General features: G+C 33.5%; 1 protein-coding gene across 5 annotated transcripts in view; it reads left to right on the plus strand.

Moving 5' to 3' along the window:
- Nucleotides 1-15736, plus strand: part of NOVA1 (NOVA alternative splicing regulator 1) — a 146326-nt gene that overhangs the window by 40574 nt on the left and 90016 nt on the right. The window lies entirely within an intron of this gene.

Genomic DNA, 15736 nt, shown 5'->3' on the forward strand with positions numbered 1-15736 from the left:
AAACAATGTGATATATATCATAACATATTATTTCCAAGTAAATGAAAATTTCTGTATAAAACCACAAGTTTGAGTGGCAGAGGAAAGAATATGAAGACTTAACATTTTCTGTAATATTTGGAATTAAAAATTGTTTTGGCCACTATAGGATGAAGCTGTGCCACATCATGAAAAATAGTTCTATTTCTTTGGCAAAGTCTTGGGAGAATTTTTCTTAGTTTTGGATTGCTATAGAAATGAATTGCACAGCCTTTCTTTTTGAAGTTCTTTATTTTTTGACCATTTTGAGATACGTTTTTCCTTTTCTTATACCAGGTAAAAATGTTTATGAGAGATGTTAATGTAACTTCAGTTTTGTTTTAAAAAATTATAAGTTAGCACAGAAAAGGCAAAGATAATATTTTCACTGAACTGATATTTAGAAATTGTTCTTTCACTAGAGTACATGGTAATTTTTAATTTGTTTTATTTAGGTAACATTTTTCATGTTTACTTCACCAATTTCTTACTTACCCTCTTTCCATTTTAGTTCAAATTCTATATACTCCAAAGTGAATATTCTATAATATTCTTAGGAGTTGTGCTCTTTTCCCTTCAAAATCAAAAGACTTTCACAAATTTTAGAAGCTCTTATGTGCAGTGTAACCTTTTTTCTGTTAATGCACCTGATTTTAGTTGGTAAACAAAAAGTTGCACTGTGTATGGTGAATTAGTTCTGCAGCATTGAATTTACATTTCTGTTACCTACCTGCTGGCATTACCTTGACAGATATTGAAAAAGGAAGTGAAAAAGAATACGCCTGTTCTAGAACTCACTTGGCATGTTGAGAAATTGGTGGCATTGTAGTATCTCTGTTGTTGAACTGGGAAAAGATTGGATTAGAACATTTCTCATATATCTGTCTGCTTTTCTCTATTGTTCAGGGACAACACTGTGGGTCTTCTTAATTTTTTAAATGTTTTCAATTTGTATTTTGTACGTGATATAACATTATATATGTGTTTTACTGAGCACTGCAGTATGTATGCAAATTAACTTTTTTCCCGTACTTTTTTGCTTTTAATAGGAGCTGTGTTATATAGCAATTACTATGTTATATAGCAAAATATGTATCTATTTTTATAGATTTTGCAGATTTCAAATGCTAGTTTAAAAATCTGTCCAAGCTTAGGTAAATTTGTTTTATGACAGAAAAGAATTTGGCCAGTTCTGAGTAGATGAAATATTGATGGACTTCCTTAGGAAACTGCTGTTACATAACAAGTTTGTTGAATCTTTGTACTTCTGTACTTCTGTGTTGCTTTGATGACAGTAACTGAGCAGGTACAGAATAATAAATATTCTGACTTTGCTGTTTAGAATTGTTCACTTGTATTTTTATTTTATTTTATATTTTTATTATAGAGCCCCTTTCCAAGCCAAATTTTCCTGATGAAATTTTTGACTTGCATAACACTGATAAGTTCCAGCTAAGATTCCAGGTGTAAGACAGCATGTCCATGGGGACTTCTAGTGGTGTCATCTCCAAATTTCACCAACAGTTTTCCATGGATGTTTTGAAGTCTTGGTTTGCTTAACATATATAGACACTAGTAGTGATGTGCCAGCACTTTGCTTTTTTAGTAAGCTTGTGTTTGCCACCATCAAAGGACTTACATTACTGACTACATTGTGAGGGGGAGGTTTTATGAGCCTGTTGGAGCCTCTCAACCTTAGTTCCAGTTGGTGTTGCTAGTATATATGTGAGATTAACAATTAAAATGTAATTTCATTAGATAAAAAAGGAATAAAATAGGTGTATACAGTTTCCACATATTTTTTTAAAATTTAAATTCAAATAATTTTTTTGTAGTATTTCTGCACAAGTAATAATGCCCAGAGGTGAGATCCTAATTTGTTTGTCATCATGCAAAGCACTTTTTACCTATAATTAGTATGTATTTAGAGAATGAAACATAAAAACTGAAAGATCACGCCTACTGACAAATTTGTCTTACTCCATATTTTAAAGCACCATTATGGTCATCAGCAAAATCTTTTTCATAAGTAGTGCCAGAGTGCTAAGGACCCAATGATCCAGTGGACACTGGTATTTTATATTTTTCAGGAGCACAGTGGAGCTGAGCTGATCCTGCCAACTTCCTCTACGTTTTCTGGGACCATGAAAGAACTGGCAACCCTGCCTTTTAACACTGCCATGTTTTTAGCTCTTTTCTGTAAACTATTGATCAAATCCCAACATTAGAGAATAATTTGTAAGACACTTCTAAGGAGTTAAATTTCATGGCATTTCAGGCACTGAGAGTTTTGATTTGCTGTTGTACTTGCATCAGTTGTGCATATTTTTAATATTTGAATATGAGTGGGGAAGCATAAAGACTCAAGATTGAAAAATCAGTTAAATAATATATTTCCCTTTCAAAAGAACTGTTTACATAACTAAATTAATGTATTTTCTGTACAATGGCCTGAAATTGTAAATAAATATTGAAGTTATTTTATATTTTATCCATTTGATATTAATTTTACTTAAATACTTACCACCGATAAGTGCAATTTTAAATACCTTATATCATTTTAAAATATGATATATGCCCACCTTGTTTTTTAAGGTTCATACAATTAAATTTTTCTCACTTTTTATCTGATATTTTTGGTTTCATTAAGATAACTGGTTTTGCACAACTGCATTTATAATGCATTCTTGATTGACTGATGAAAACCTTTCACATGCTTTCAGTAGGAGCTAGATTCTTACGCTTGTGGCACAGCATTATTATTTTGCACTGAGTATGAACTGCAGTGTTAATAAAGCAATGACAGCTTTAATGTTGATGGTTTGGGATTTTACCAGGCAATTATGGTAATTTTGTTGCAAATAAGATAAAAAGATACTTAAACAAAAAGCCCTACATGATTTGTGGGGATGTTTTTTTTAGATAATATGACTTGCACGTGGGAATAAACAGGAGTAAAAACAATAGTCTCTCCCCTCATACTCTCCCCACACCCCATGTTCAAAACCTTGACCTGATGAAAGGAGGCAGTGGGTTATTAGAGACCTTGATTTTATGGAAGCATTTGCTGAGTTTTTTGGCTTGATTTCACGGAGGACCTTAATGTATATTTGTGTAGTTTCAAGTGGTAGCATGCTGTGTTTAGAATTTTGCACTTTCAATAATTGTTGATAATATACCTTCTCCTTTGCACTTATCACACTTTTTCCAGTAAGCACCCTTTCAGACAGTCTCCCTCTTAGATGCAGATGCATGTGCTCTGTCTTGCATTCTTTCATACACACAAGGATGCATGCAATTTGGATTTAGAGTTAGATTTATTATATCTATCAGATACATCCGTATCTTTCATTTGATACATAAATCTTTGCTGTTGCAATGGCTCATTTTATGAAATTATGTTAATTATTATTCTTCAAATAGTAAATAATTTTTCAACACTAAAAACATTAGCATACATTCACATATTTAGCAGTGACAAACTCCAATATAAAAGTAAAATTTTGGTTTTAACTCTTTTCCTGTTTTTAAATGATATACATACATAGAAAGATCAAGAATCTTTAAATTATCAGATGGTATTTTCTTACCCATTTGCTTTATGTTTTTGGTTAAAATATGCATATTTAGTATGTACTTATTTACAAAAGCACAGGCAGGTTAGTGTTTTCCATCATGTGTAATTTTCATCCCCACTAAGTGACTTGTAATACTCTGTAGATGTACCTCTAAAAGGAGTCTTCAGTAATTACAAAACCTAGGATGTTATTGGTTCATACTTTCAAGATAATTGATAATTTTACTTGGCAGCGAGGACACAACTATTGCATCAGAGTTTCCATTCTGAAAATTAATTTACAAAACCAAGATGATGCAGGAGAAATCATAAAACTAAAAGTAATTTTTTTAGTTAAATCATATATCAAAACTATAGTTTGAACAGTGTTAGTTCTGCAGAATAACTTGTATCCAATCCAGTCTAGCAATTAAATGGTGGTAAAGCCCACTTACCATTTGCATAGTCTCAGATCACTTCAAAAATTAGGTTAAAAGTTTTAATCATCTGGGGTAGCTGCTGTATGCTTATTTATAAAGTGAATGAAATTTAGGTGCAATACCATTTGAAAAGCTTGCAATTGAATCCCACTGGAGACTTTCAGAAGATGTTACAGTAATTAAAATAGGAAAGTATTTGTTTCCTAGAGAGACAGAGAATTAAATACAAAAGTTGTTCTGGAAATATTAATATTGTATTATTTCCCTATTGTTGATTAGATGCTCCTGTTTTGTTAGATGGCTGAAGGAAAATATAGAAAATCAAAGCATAAAGGGAGTGATGAAATCTTCCTATAGCCAAGGTCACAATAACAGTAAAACTGCTATTTTATGGAAGAGGGAGAACAGGTATAGGAGACCTGTGCAATATAATTTCAAATATCTCTGAAGAGGAAGGTATAGTACTGATGATTTTGTAGAGTAGCCCTCTTGTTTGCTCGTTCCCCACACACTGCCACTTGTCTGTCTGTCTTTCTGAAACAATCTGTATTTTCAATGTAGATTCTGCAGTGTTTTTTAAGAACTTACCAAATTCTACCAGCAAATAAGAGATTGGAGTGTTTAAGACCCTACTTGCCTGCAGAGCTGCAAAGCAAGACTTGAAGTTTTGAAATGGAACTAAAGTTTACAAGAGGGGAAGAAAAAATTTGTCATTGTAATTTCAGGAACTCATATGTAGAAATTTTAAATACATATGTGTTGCTTTTAAGGCTGCCTGGACATCATGAAACTTGCCAGGGCCCTCTCTTTTGGGAGGATCATGGAATCATAGAATATCCTGAGTTGGAAGGGACCCCCAAGAATCATGAAAGTCCAGCTCCTGGCCCTGCACAGCATCATCCCCAAGAGTCACACCGCGTGTCTGAGTGTTGTCCAAACTCTTCCTGAACTCTGTCAGGTTGGTGTTGTGACCACTTCCCTGGAGAGCTTGTTCCAAGGCCCAAACACCCTCTGGGTGAAGAACCTTTTCCAAATATACAAACTAAACTTCCCGTGACACTGCTTCAGGCCATTCTCTGGGGTCCTGTCACTGATCACCCCAGACAAGAAGTCACTATCTGCCTTTCCTTCTCCTTTGGATGCTTTCTAATAGCTTTATACCTTTCTTACATTGTGATGCCCAAAACTGCACAAGAACTCAAGGTGAGGCCACACTAGCACTGAACAAAGTGAGACAAACCCCTCCTCCATCTGTCTGGTGCTGCTGTGTGGATGACCCTCCTGGCTGTCAGGGCACTGCTGACTCATTCAACTTTCTGTCAAGCAGGACCTCCAGGTCCATTCTGTGGCACTGCTTTCCAGTCTCTCCTTCCCCAGTCTGTATCTAATCCAGGCTTACCACATCCCAGGTGCAGAATCTGGCACTTGTCTTTGTTAGTCTTCATAAGGTTGGTGATTGTCCAGCCCTCTCATTTGTCAAGGTCTCTCTGCAGGGCTTTATCAGCCAACTAACTTAGTATCCCTTTGAGACCTGCATTCAAGTAATTTATGAAGATGTTAAAGAGCACTGGCCCAAAGCTGGAGCCCTGTGAAACCCGTCTAGTGACAGGTTGCCAGTCTGATGTCACCCCATCTACTATTACCTTTTGAGCCTGACCCGTGAGCCGGCTGCTCACCCATCCTACGATGTGCTTATTCAGCTGTGTGCTGAACATTTTGTCCAGAAGGATTCTGTGAGAAACAGTATTGAAAACTTTAATGAAATTCAAAAAAGACTACATCATCTGGCTTCCCTTGATCAACTTGGTGATTCCCTTGTGATCAACTTGGTGATTTCCTAGAAGGAAATCTGGTTAGACAAGCAGGACTCTCCTGTCATGAAACCATGCTGGCTGTGGCCAATAACTGTTGTCCTTCAGGTGTGTTTCAGTATCTCTCAGTGCAATCTTCATAACTTTGCCAGGCACTGAAGTGAGATTGACAGGCCTGCAGTTTCCAGGGTCATCCTTGCCCTTCTTGAAAACTGGGACATTTGCCAGCTTCTGGTCAACTGGGACCACTCTGGGTTCAAAAGACTGTTCAAAAGTCATTGAGAGAGGCCTCACAATGACATCTGCTAACTCTTTGAGTATTCTCAGATGAATCCCATCAGGCCCCTTTGGCTTATAAGGATCCAGCTGGAGCAGCAAATCCCACACAAGTTCAGGATTGACTGGGAGTCTCTCATTCTCACAGACATGGCCTCAGAGCTTGGGACACTGGGCCACCCTTAGTCTGTTATAGGTACAGAAGGCAAAGCAAGCATTAATTACCTCTGCCTTGTCCATGTCCCTGTTTGTGAGGTGACCATCCTCATCCAGTGTTATTTCTGCACTGCTATTTGTTATTAATGTATTAAAAAAAAAATCTTTATATTGTCCCCTCCTGTACTGGCCAGCTTCAATTGGATGGGCCAGTACCTTGATTCATTATTTTTTTGATACTGTATAGCTCAGTTTTTGGTAGGCATCCCTGCTCTCACTGTAAAATCATCATTGTATGATTGCTATGATATGTTTTCTATTGGTTCTGTAGTATAATGTGAAGAAGCCTTTTGCATGTAATTGTTGACGGTTTGACAGTTACATATATCTATTTTCTTTTTAGAATGGTTGTTAAAAATTGTGGTCACTTGATAAGCAACAAGAGAGAAAATCAATGCCTCGGTGGTGAAAAATTTTAGAGATAAATTCAGCAAAGTCAAAAGTTTAACTTGTGAGCCCAGTGCAGTATAATTTTTGCATTTCTGTAATTGAGAAGAACTTACAGCACCAAAGTATTTTGTATATGAACTCTGAATAATGAATCCCATTTTCATTAATTATACTTGAGATTAGAATTAAATTTTATTGTAAGAAAATTTCTGAATGTTTCACTGGAAATACTAATAATTTTATGCTAATTTGGTATTCGGGAGTGGTGACAGCAGATGTAAAGGATCCTACCTTTTTTGGCTGACTCATTGTGCTTTCATCTACTAAATCGTTGGTGTGTTGAAGGTATACTTCACTTCGCCTTGGCCAGTGGTAATTTCTGAGAATTTATTTTGATTTTAATAGCAATATGTTAATGGTCTCTGGAAGCTCTTTGATTAACTAGTGCAGTAAAGCCATGTTAAAATGCATTTTAATACTAAAGGCTTAATTAATAAATGCATTATTTCTTATTTTTGGAAAAGTACTTGATTAATTGAATGTTAGCATTTTTATCTAGGTATATCACTCTATCTTACCTTTGGCCTTTCAGGGAAAATACTTTGTTTAGGTGTTTAAATCATCATGTATTTTGAGATAAATTGCTTCACTGTCTGGCTCTGATATTTACAGAAATGAAGATGTGAGTTGGAATAAGCTTGTCTTAATCACAGTAATATAACATGGAAGTGGTAGTCAGATAAGTGAAATAGGATTTCTGTCCCTTAATTTTAAAATTTTATCTAGGTTTATCTGGGATAAATCATGAAACTTGTGCTTGATCTGCTCCCTCTAAATTCTCATATAGAATACATTTACTTTTTACCCAGTAGTTGTTACTGTTGTCTTGGATCTTGCTGCAGTCATTTAATCCTATATAAAGACAAGATTGAAGTTATCACTTGAGGCTATCATAAAATAGCCTAAATACCTTGTGCTTCAGGAGTTACTAGAGAAGTAATATAAGATGATTTGTTTTAAAATGAACTATCTTAGGTTTTTAGAAGCTAAAATATTGTGACTTTTGCCATTTGCTTTTTGTTTGTTGCTATCTTAACTGCTTTCAAGACTTCCAGCTCTTCTCTGTTGAGTTATTGTGGGCCTTTTGCTTAACTCCTGGAAGGAAAAAACCTGAAACAAACAAAACTAAGCTTTCCCACACTTCTTTTAATCCAAATATGTCTATACAAGTCAAGTCTGGTTTATTTTAGTTTTGACTCTGTGATGTGTATTTTAGAGGAGTGACTTATGTGTGGGGATTTTTTTCAGGAGGCTTTATTTTGTCTGCCACCCTTGGTCAGCCGCTCGACACTTGTGGGGAAAAAAGTACTACTGCAGAGACAAGTAGCTTAAAACCATTTCAAAAGGGTTGGATACTAGGCCAGTGACTTTCAGTTTGACTCTTTATGTGGTGTAAAGTCAGGGTAAAGAGTTGTGTCACCAGGATACATGCCTATAGTTACTTGCATTTGTTAAAAGGCATCTGCGTTTCGTAGTAAAAAGAATCTATTGGTACCTAGATTTAGTAAACTGCAATAACAAGTTAGATGGGTTTAAGTGCGTGAAATGCTATGTTTTAGTGTGTGGTGTGACCTTAGAGGTGCAAGCAGGAGCCTTGAGAATTTTATATTTGCTTTTAACTCTTCCCGCATGCAAATGTTCTTGTCCTTTAAGTTGGCTGTCCATGCATGTGTCACTTGCACAAAGTTTATATTTAATTTGTTAAAAATGGCAACTCCTTGTGTGTAACAGAGTATGTCTTTTCTCCAGTGAAGCTTCATTATTTTGAGAGAATGAAGTTCTTCTTTTTTCTTGTTTTGGAAGAACTACAGCAGTTATATTTCACCGTGTGAAACACTGGGTGTGTGGTGCACTGGATGGCCACATAGTAACAATATTTAGATAAATTTTCACAGTGCAATTAACTTCTGAGTGTCTTTAGAATGGTCTATATAAGAAATTATTCCAATGTGCTTTCATATGAATTTTTTTCCCCTATTGAACTATCAGTAGGCGTGATAAAAACTCATCTGCAGTATGTGTTCATGTTTCTAAGTGTTTATATGTTGTTTATTTTACATATCGCAGCAAGAGAAGGTTTGGCATGATTTCAAGCTGCATAAAAAAAATCCATTATGTTAAACAAAAGACCACTTTCGATGATGTCTCTCTAGCACTTGAAAAAGGTTGTCTTGAAGCACTTCTGTGGCTTTTATACAGTGGAAGTATGTCAATTAATACAATATCTGTGCCTTCAAAATCTTGTGAAACTGAAATCTAGTTTTGTCCTTGCCTTAAAAATTGGTTCAGTGTTGAAAAACAAAATCTGTATATTTTTTCCAAGATATTAAAATCTTTTTCATTCAAAATCAGCCATTATTGCTGCTTACAAATGAAAAGGCTCATTCACAATGCTTTGGTTTTATTTCCTGAATTAACTAATATTGACAAGGTTGTCCTTCAGAGGGTTGTAATACAGCATTTAATGATTGACTATAGTTTTCTTTAATAACCTCTGTAAAAAGATAATTATCTTACGTATAATCATTGGCTGATACACTTAGCAGCCTATGATTCATTCTTTGCAATTGCTCACACTTTGTAGCTTAGAGATGTAAAGAACTCCATGCTTCTCTTGACAGGTATTGTTAATAGTTAAAGGTATTCTAAATTTTCCCATTCTACATTATCAATGCCCTTGACTATAGACAGGAATGACGTCCTCTAGGCTGTGTGAGCATTCAGTCTCAGATAACCAAATGGTTGTTTGGTACTTGAGCTTTCCAATGACTGTTCAAATTAATAACAAGCAGTTGGATGTTGTATATGGGTACCAAATTGTGATAATTGGAAAGTTATTTAAATGCCACATAAACTAATTAAGAAGATATAAGTACTTTTCAGTTTCAAGAAAGAATTTTAGATAACATTTAATAGTCTATAATAATTAAATCTTTGCAGCATTTGAAGTATGAGCTACTTCAGCTTGAAGTCCAACATGGTCAGTTTTTATCTACTAATGATAGATTGATGATCCAAATGTAGTAGAATATTGAACTTGGTTTTAGTGAACAGAATTTAGCTTCTTAGTTTTTGTGACTAGTAGAAATAATAGAAGAGCAAAAACTGTCAAGGCCTTAAGTTTTATTGTGATGTATGTGCAGTAACGTTATAAGAAAAAAAAGGTAAAATCAAAGGTAACCTATGTTAAGTAAAATACGGCCATTAGAAGCTGAAACCACCACAGTTTAAATTTTGATAAACCAGCAGCATACTGTTTATTTTAGATTAGCATACTCTCCTGTCTTGCTATGCTTTCTTACAAATGAAATTTTTGAAGTGTAATAAAAATGTACTTTAGCTCACCATGTCATTACTATCATCTTCCAGGCATATTATCATAATCTCCTGTGTAAAAATTTTTTGGTTTTGCTACTGTTGAACTTGAGACAGTTGAAGTTGTCTAAATGCTTATCAACTTTTGAAAAGTCCATATATTCAGCTTTTGTTCAAGTCAATTTTTTAAAGTTCATTAAAATTCTCTACTGGTGAGGAAAGCTGAATGTAAGTTGCCACAAATGAAACAATAATTTTCAGGTATCTGAGTTGAATATATCTTTGAAACTTCAGACACGAAAGCCAAATAGTCTTCTACTTATCATTTCACTTGAACAGCACCCTCAAATCTAAAACTAACTAAATAACAGGCTCTCCACAGCATCCAACAAGGGGGATGGCTTTCAGGATTAGTGTAATGTGAATTGTAGACAGTTTCTTATCTTTTTAGTAGAATATAAATAGCCACTAGTTATCACTAGAAACCAATGAAACCAAATAAAACAACCAAAAAAACCCCAGAACAACAAAACCAACAAACAAGTGGTTTCTGAATTCTTTCATTATACAGCAATTTTTTTATATAGCCATGGTTTTGTGCTTCTTAAAGCATGTTCATTTCCTAAACCCTGTAGTCCTGTGTAGTGACATGCTCATTTTAGAGTGGAGTTCTAGATGATTTTTTACTTTTTCATAGATATTTTAAAATTTTTCTTAGTTTTATAGGGATGAGTATTTTACATGCTTTGACAGGCAGTTTCTGTCTTGTTGGTGCAGCAGAGGACTGTTTTACCAAGCCCTGACTTACACAAGGATTTCCTTACGAGGTTTTAAAGTTCTTACTCTCACCACTCTGACAATCTGTATCTCAAACTGGATTTGGGGCTAGGCAGCGTCTCTGCTTTATAGTTGATGGGTTCTCTATTTACTTCATAGTTGCACTTACTTCAGTTAGACTTTGGTTTATTCTCATACTTTGTTCTGCACTGTGTATACTTGTATATACTTTCTCTCTCTGAAATTTGTTCCTGAGTGCAATCCTGTTTTGTACCAAAGCAAGAGATGAAAGCTTTGTGGTCTAACAATGAATAGAGGTAATAAATATTGCAAAATTCTCTCTTGTGTACGCATATGATAGCTACATTATGGATGCACATTGGTTCTTGATATTGTTACTGGAATAGTTTTTTAAACTGAAATATAAGCCCTTCTTACCATGAAAAGCAACTGTTATATAACTAACATGTTGTAGTAGAACAAAAAAGCAACTTTTGTTTTACTTTCAGGCTCCAGCTGAATGTCTCATTTGCCAGTGTTTAGAATGTATTATTGTGGAGGAGAATAAGAGTGTTAGTGTTTGCTTTCTCCCAGACTTTCAATATAAAGTCTAGTGATAAAAAACTTCAAAATATATAATTGCTAGTATTTCCAACTCAATACAGTAAACCACCATGTGGTGTAATAGTAAAGGGAAAATTGCTATGAATATAGCTTTAAAAACATATATTTGCAATACTATTATAAATCTAGTTCTGCATTGTGCAGTGTCTTAATTAGGATGCCTTTTTATATAGGGTGGTAAAATAAAACTGCCTTTTAAATAAATGATTGTCGAGTCATAGGCTTTTTTTTCTAAGGTGGATTGCAAATGAACACGCTGGTTATGCATCTTGGATTCTGGAAGAATAGGTTAGCTGTTTTGTTGCTTTTCGCGTAAATTTTTGCTTTCAAAACACAGCAGGTGTTTGAAGACTCCCTTCTACTGTACAAGTTTCTGCTTTTAACTAAAGATAACTAAATTGTCTAATTTAGTTTTAGTTATTTGTCCAATAAAGATGATTTAATTTTGTAATGAAACTTAATTGTCTAAGACGATTTCGTTTAAAAGGTTTACTGGACTGGCTTTCCAAAAGCATATGAAATTGCACGCCTATGTGTGTGTTTATATATATAAAAGTAAGAGTTTCTTTGCAAGATTTTGAATATTTTTACACTTGCATCTTTGGAATTTTCAGTGGCTGTTCACAAAGTGAAACATTTTCTATTCAATTGCATTTTGGTTTTGGAGAACTTAAGTGCTGCAAATAACTCCACAATATTTTTTCTCCCTTTTTTCTATTCACGTGTGTAAGAGCTGTGAGACTAAATAATTTGTAATGTATGTGGACCTTGTCTTCTATCTCTTCTGTTTCTGTTTTATTACTTGAGAAACGGGAAATAGTGCACAAATGTTCTTCCTTATTACTGAAGTACAAACCGAACATAGGAGGAAAATGAGCATGATTAAAAAAATGTTTCAAATACACTTGTTTCTTGTACTTCTTGAACTGTACTTACTTTTTAAAAAATTAGGTGAATGCACTTGAACGGCATGACTGTGAATATTTGCATTTTATTATTTACTTAATTTCAGTTAATCAATCTCACTCTCAGGAAGAATGCTTTGGATGCAAAGTCATTAATGCAATGCAGGTGTTAAGGAATTCAAATAAAATATGACTTGATGAATACCAGCGTATAGACTGTCAGATGTATTTTGATAGGTTACTTAACCTAGGATTGTTATTTTGAGAATGATCATTTAGCACAGTTCTAACAAAACAGCAGTTGCACACAGCATCGTGCTACTTTGAGTTCTTGATTTGATTCTTCCTTCTGTTCTTCATGTCCAGTGTATGTTCTTATGGAGTGAACAATGTATATTCTCATCTCCTGCCTGATGTTAATTTTTCTAGGTGAACCAGAGTCTTAGTGTGAATTTTAGAATGAAACAAAACAACCTACGCTATGTTTAAATCCTCAGTGCAGATATTGACCCCTCCTAGAGGCAGAACTTTGTGTACACCTGTGAAAGTGGCCTAAAATTTAGGACGGATTACTGTTGGTTTTTTTGTTCAAAATCTTTTTTTTAACATTTAAAAACCCCTTGCTCCCCATTGCACTGAAATATCATATGCTGGAGTACAAATAATTATAAAGTCTTTCATAAAATGAACATTTTAGTAGTGAAATAATAAAAAGAACTATAGACTGCATATCTCTTCTACTCTTCAGATCTTTCTCTCAATTTTAGATAAATATTACCAAAGAGGTGAGCAGTCATCTATTTCAAAGTATACAATGCCAGTTAAAAAAATAAAGATACGTTCACTTCTGCAAAGCCACACTTAGTATATCAAAATTAAATAAAATCACCTCTTTTAAATATTTCTAGATTTGATGTGTGCTGTGATATATTATGAAGTATTATTTCATACTGTGAAAGTACATGATAAAGTACACTGCATAATCAAAAAAGCACATTCACTCTTTTGTATAACAATGGGAAATATGAAAAAATATACCAAAATTATCAGATAATATAATCATTCTGATTTTATTTATCTTTTTTCTATGTATTCTTTATAAGATAAAACAAATAGATTACTTTTAATTTTTTAATGAATAAAATTCGTTCTAATAAAAATAAAACCATCAATCTCTTGTAAAATGATGGAATGGATATATAACATGTAGATGGAAACAACATGTAGAAGGGAATTCTTTTTATGGCTATATGTAGAAGACAGAAATTTCAGGGGAAAAGTTGAAAATTATTTTATTATTGCCATAGAATATATAAATATATTATTTTTATGGCATTCTAGCTTGTTCATTGGAGCAACAGATGTAATTTGTCTACAGAGATTTTTCCCATTGTCTGTTAGATCACATTAATTATATTTGGAATAAATAAATGAGTACCCAAATGTTTTAATTCCTCTTTGCCAAGTGGAGTAGCTGTAGTACAGGGGTGCTTATATGTTAAAATGCACATTTTGCATGCACTGAAAGATTTGCATTCCTTGGTACTTTCATCTTAAATTAATATCCACTTTAATGTTGAAGAAAATACGTGAGAAAAATGGTGTAACCCCAGACACTTACTGTTATCTTTCGTGATTCTCTTGTCATTAAATTTCTCCAAACTTTTGTATTAAATTGGATCTGAAACCAGTTTAAATATTTTTATATTTTCTTAAAAGTATTTGTACTATTTCTATAATGAATAACCTTTTCTGACATAGTACCTCAATTCTGTGCATTTAGTAAAATACTTGACACTCTATAGTGTGCCACAGACATCCATCTTCATCAACTTCATCTGCATTATAAATATTAGGAATATATTCTAAATTTTCTAGGGAACAAGTCTAGATATGAGCATTTCTGGATTTATCCAGAATACTGTATATTTTCAATGTGTTTGCAGAAGATCTAAGGTAAAGGGTGAGGAAAATTGTGGAACTTGTAATCTTAGGAATATTTTTTTTTTTATTGAATGTAGAGAAGGCACTGGTGGTAATACTGAGCTGTTACTACATACCTTAAATGCATATATTATATATCTGCTCATACCTAACCTAAATTATTACGTATGTGTCATCATACCTAAAATGAAAGTGTGCAAGTTATTTTCTACTTTTGAGAAAGCCTTTGTCTTTCTTGTCAATATTTTCTTGTCCAAAATCTGCTGCTGGAAGAAATTTCCAGCCCTAGAATTTGACCCATTCCATTAAATACAGCAATCTATATGTTTTCATTTTACCTACATGCTTTGCTAAAAAATAAATACAGTCACATAATTGTATCTGTTTTCTTGATACACAAATTATGATTTTTATGAATATTTTCCTTGTCTCATGACTAGCTCAGTTCGTATTGCTTTTAATTTTTTTTTTACTGCTTTACTTAATGATTGGACAGTTTCCATCTCTTGCAAAGTTTTGAAATTTGAGGAAGCATCTAATGAAGTTACTGGTTGGATATTTGAAAAGAAGATTTACAGAACCAAAATATATGCACACGTGTAAAAATATTTGTGATTCACTTTTGAAAAAGATTATTTTCTGCTTTTTAATTCTCAGATTGTTTTCATGAAGACTATTTGGATTTGTTTAGACTCTAAAATACAATCTATGCTTTCATTCATAAGTCTAGTTGGAACTAGTACTGAGAAGAAAATTCCTGTTGTAACATTCCATAGCTCTTAAATTTTTCACCTTAAAGATTTGATTGTTCATGTAGTAATCAATACATATACAGTGCTTTTCTTCATTAACCAAAAGACTTAACGTTGAAACAATAAAATTTATATATTTTGCTTTTCTGCAAAATTGTATTAAAATTATTTTGAACAACCACTTTATTTTTTTGTGCCTATACATTACAAAAATAAACAAAAATCAAAAGCCCTTCAACCAAATCAAAGGTTCCAAAGCATATATTTAAAGCTCTATGAGCTTTACAGTAGAAATATTCTTTAGAACATGTTTAGTGTTTAATTGATAAGAAACAAGATCGTAGGTACAAATCTAAAAGTTATTCTAATTTCTATTTCCCAGTTTTATCAAGGATATATCGTAGGACTTCTGCTATTAAAGGACCATCTTCCATTGTGGAATATAATTTTACCTTGAAGTCCTCCCATGGCAGCTCTGTTTTAATTTCTCTTCATTTACTTTGATAGAAATCTTCTACATCACTTTATTTTAGTCTATGAACAATTACTAAGATGAAAAAATCAAATGCCTTTGGCAGCATTTATCTAAATCAAAAATGCATTGGACATTTAAAAAGTGTCCATTTATCTCTAGCAAGAATATTAAAGGCAA

This window comes from Corvus moneduloides, chromosome 6 (assembly GCF_009650955.1).
Source record: "Corvus moneduloides isolate bCorMon1 chromosome 6, bCorMon1.pri, whole genome shotgun sequence".
NCBI lineage: Eukaryota > Metazoa > Chordata > Aves > Passeriformes > Corvidae > Corvus > Corvus moneduloides.